Raw genomic sequence first — 5,223 nt, 5'->3', positions numbered from 1 at the left:
CATACAATTACTACCACATACATACAAATCACCCCGAAACCCCCAAAATCACCCAATTAGGGTTTTAAAGAAACTCAACCAAACGCTATAAAAATTATACAAAGAACTTACCCTTGACACGATGATCACAACGGCGTAAAGAACGAGATGATCCGACGAACCTAAGCTTGGGGATTTGCCAACAACGCAACTAGAGAGAACTACGTAACTTCTTCTTGTTTTGAAAGGTTTAGAAAGGTGAAAAAGTGATTAAAGAAAATGACGGAAACCTTTTATATTAATCTCGCGTTATTAGCAAAACCCGTCAAAACAACCCCGTAAAACACACTTACTTGATCGAGTAAGTGACTTACTCGATCGAGTGACTCTTACTCGATAGAGTCCCCAACTTCGCTCGATCGAGTACCCTACAGGCAGACTACTATTTTGCGTAAAAAGCTACTTACTCGACAGAGTAAGCCCCACTCGATAGAGTACCCAGAGACACATAAAACCGTAGTATTACAGTCTTCCCTCCTTAAAAAGAACTTCGTTCCCGAAATTCAACCCATAAAGAAACAAAACCACACTAACACCACTCCGACACAACAACATAACCAAAATTCAAAACAAAACTCCAACCTACAGATCATGAACTCGTAACACCATTTCTACCAACTATTCCTGCCTCCACAACATGGCTCACGATATCGTACCAACTACATTATATCTCTCTCGACAATAACTCCATACACTACCAATTACCGTCCACAAACGCTGCTAGCTCCATAACAATATAATCCACTAGAAAATCCAATATCAAGACACTCATAAACATCAAACGGAATGTTACAATGGAGGACCATCCTGTCATTTCTGTTGTTTCAGGTCTTGGTGGATTGGAAATTGGAGATCCTGGTGATAAGAGTACATTGGGATTTGAGCTCGTTGCTAAAGACGATGTCAAAGGCGAGAAAGGCACGAAAGAAAAAGAGAAGGATAGGCCCGATAAAGTAAAAAAGGGAGTGAAGGCATATGTGGATGCAGGCTACTCTCCTTTGATCAATTCAAGTACATAGAGGCCTAAAGGGACGGTCCGCGATGCTGAAGGGACCTCCTCCAGTCATAAGCCCTCTTTCGGGCTTTTCAAGTGTTTTGGAAGATGAGTCGTAGTGCTATTCGGCTTGGAAAAACAATTTGTATTTTGGATTTGTTAGACTTCTTTATTGCGTTTAGACAATAGTAATAGCTTAGCTAGTTTTAGCCTAAGACAGAATATAGACTGCATATAGTGGATTTGGTATTTTTGCGGCTAGTATTTTTGCGTTTTATGCAGGTTTTGGGAAGATAATGATCATTGCGTACAGTGGATTTGCTATTCGTCCTCGACGTTTACTCCCACTCATAACATCATCATCCAACTGTCAACATTATCGAACTCATAAACATCCTCACCCAACTGTCAACACTATCTTACTCATAAACATCCTCACCCAACTGTCAACACTATCGAAGAATTCTCACACTCATGGACATCACACTACTACAAGCACGGCCATGGCCTTTTAACAATATCAACCACAATACAAATCGATCCTTTATTCTTCACTAAGACTCGAACTTCCAAATCTACTACAACATCAACAACCATCAAACTCTCTTTGCCTCATCCTACTCCTCTTAAGATAAATGTTACGTCCTCGTATCTCACTAATACTATATCCTTGGACATATCTTCTCATTATCCTTATCACCACCGCATGTCAAAGATGACCGCCTATAATCTAAACACTCACCATTCCTATATCCAAGGCTCTCTTACTTAAACAGCTCTCGTACCTCAATTCATTCTGCACTCCATCTAACCAATACCATAAAATCCTTATCATAACCAATACTCCAACTCTTCCACATTACCGAAACACGACATACCTCTCTATATAAACTATATAAAACTCCTATCGCCAAAAGCATAACTCACAATCCACACTTGTTAAGTACACTCACACTAGATCCTCAAGTTCTTTTCTTTTATTACCACAAAACTCATACATGACTTAACATGACACCACTTCCCAACACCCTACACTCACTGTCTCAACGAAAGATTAAGAACCACCTACAGCTTTTAGATCATTACAACACATGTTCCACGAATCACTCGCCGTGACTATGACTATCGATGCCTCATCTTAAATCAAGATCAAACTTACTGTAACAACCTCTCACAACTGTGTCCCATCAACAGAATATCGCTATACCATGCCGGCAACAGAAACATACACAACTCTCTTCCATATCATACTCTACCCTCACTCCCAAGCTGAAACTCACAGGAAACAACAGCAAACAAAACAACAACTATGTATAACTGATATGTACTTTCGAGACTCAAATCGTAATCATTGATAAGTAGCATTTTAGTCGTATTTTGCCCCGCATTTATACTTTCTTCCGATTCGATTTTGTGTGCTTAATTGTCTAATAAGCTCATTTAATTACTAATTTATAATAATTAGTCGTATTAGTTATATTTAATAATTAGTCGGTTTTATATTATATTAGTATTATTTTAATATTATTATATTAATTTAATGTGTAGGTGAAACGGGAAAGCCAGGCGGAATAATAAGAATCAAGACGAGTCAAAGTGACGGGTCAAAGCTACAAGTCATAAAGGAGGGAAATTAAGGTCAAACTTTGACCTCCAATTACTAAAGTCAACCCCTTGCAACTCTTCTTCAACCTCCATTCATACCACCACTTCATCCCCATTTTCGACATCACCATCAAACTCATCCTCCATTCACCATTCATTCACTCACTTCACCTATTTTCTCCTTTATTCACCACCATCAACCACCACAACCTCCTTTTGCCTTGTCGGAGTTCCGAGCAGCCAACAATCGAACCCATTTCGAGAACACCAGCAGCTTCAACCTGTATTTCACCTCCATTTCCTCCGTCATCATCACTACCCCTCACACATTCAGTCACCATAAACTCTATCCTCAACCATTAACAACCTCCATCTTCACCAAGCAACCAACAAACCCGACACCAACCTGCAACAACAATACAACCACCATCATACCCGCTACTTCCATTAACTAACCTCTATTCCTACCACCATATCACATGCAAACCACCACGAGCTCGCTGCACCTTCACTCCACCTGCGACAGACCACTTGCATTACCGGCAGCCTTAACAGCCACCCCACAGCACCGCCCAAGCTCCACCAATTCTACCCCATCAATCACCAATTCAATTCAACAAATATGAAGCAGATGTACTCCATACCGGTTCACCGGCATCCGACCCGTCGACCGGCAGGCACACACACTCAATTTATTCCAATTAATTGTGTGCTCGCTACCGGTCATGACCCCGGCAGCCGCCTCACCGGCACACAACACCTCCCTCACTCAAATCGTGTAAACCCACGATTGTAATTAATTCCTTACCGGTGGCCCTTCTTGTAGGGTAATATCCGTATAAAACCCCTTAAAACTAAGGACTATAACGTAATTTATCATGTGATTAATGGTCATAAACGAAAAACAAGAGAAACGATAAAAGAATAAGAATCAACCTCGGGTCCTGTGTAAAATCGGCCTAAGAACAGAAATCAACGCAGATTTCCTTCTAATCGTTGCACCCAAGATCGTCTGAGACTATGCCCCTTGTGCTAGAAATTGCTCTCTGATTGCCTTGCAATATTGAGAGAGCTTTTGTGAGTTTTTCTGATGTGAGATCTAGAATTTCAGAGAAAAAGGCTCAAAAACCCTAATTTTTCTTCAAAATGAGAATGATTAGGTTAAAAGGAGAGAAGGACTCTCCTTTTGTTCTATTCGGTCGACCGAATGCTAAGGGACGGAGTGGGCTTTCCACTTTCTCCTTATTTAACTCGTGGTCCGACTCGTTTTGCTAAATGTATATGACGGGTTTTAATCATAAATCGTTATCCGTTATCGGATATTAAAATATCGACTAATAACATGAATCAGTCGACATGTTAATACTTGTCCGACAATGACAATATTGTATAATTAATTAATTCAATATACATTAATTAAATATAATCGTTTATATTCAATTTCCGAATTAACCGCTTAATTCACCTTAGCCAGTATTATTTAATCCGTATTAAATAATTATCTCAACATCGCGTTTGACTAATTATTAGTCAATAACTCCGACTAACCGCTTAGTCAAATTAGGCATCAACATGACTGTATTTTCATACCGTCACATCTCTCAAACGTATCCTATAGGTGTGACTTTTAGGGACCAGTTGATCACCGCCATCTGTATGACAATAACGTCAAACTTATCTAGCAAGCCAACCGTTATTGATAAACGTGGACCAACTGATAATAATACAAAAGTATACCCTTTAATCCTTTTAGAGATTTAAATGTCATTGCACTAACTGTGGAGGACACCAACCCCAACAAGCTCCCACTTGTCCGTACAAGTGTACGTGCAATAACGTTATCCGCACTAACTGGAGGACACCGGCTCCAACAAACTCCCACTTGTCCGTACAAGTGTATGTGCGATAACCGATTCTCATATCCATTTAAAATTTCTCCCACTCAATGTAAAACAATTTGTAGATCCGTATCCGCAAAGGTCGTATTTTACAATCGATCTGTATCAAGAGTGGTTTCCCCGACTAGAGAGTAACTTAATTGATAAAACGAATCCGTATTCGAGCATGGCCATGCATTTCGATTCTGACTCCTCGAGTGGCCCCGAGAAATATCGAGTACCGATAAAGGCTGAATATTTCCTTCAACTCGACTCCTGCCGATCTAAGCAAGTATGAAATGACCGGAAAAAATCTACTTGGCCCCTCATTACGGATGACCGTGAGAAAGAAACCAAAGTCACCCAAAATCTGCCTTAATCTCAAGAGACAGTCGATAGTCAAAAGAATCGACTCTTAGGATCATCATGGAGGTCCTATCCACGACCTGGCACCGAATGTTATAAAACATTTAGGACTCCACGTCGTTGTCACAATTGTGTCCTACGAGATATCCGTATAACTCGCCTCTGTGATTGGTCAGTCAACCGTTTGACTTATGGCTCGTTGAACCCACCATCAACCAACGTCACAAAATAATTGCCAGAGTTATCAGCTCACTTGGGCAATTAAGGACCAAAAATATAATGTTTGTTCAGTTCACTTTGTGGTGTTCAAGATTGTCGTACAACTCCACATGAAAAACAGAA

The sequence above is a fragment of the Silene latifolia genome, chromosome Y, assembly GCF_048544455.1.
Source record: "Silene latifolia isolate original U9 population chromosome Y, ASM4854445v1, whole genome shotgun sequence".
Classification (NCBI taxonomy): domain Eukaryota; kingdom Viridiplantae; phylum Streptophyta; class Magnoliopsida; order Caryophyllales; family Caryophyllaceae; genus Silene; species Silene latifolia.
The sequence above is the reverse complement of the archived record's forward strand: the minus strand, read 5'-3'. Positions refer to the sequence as shown.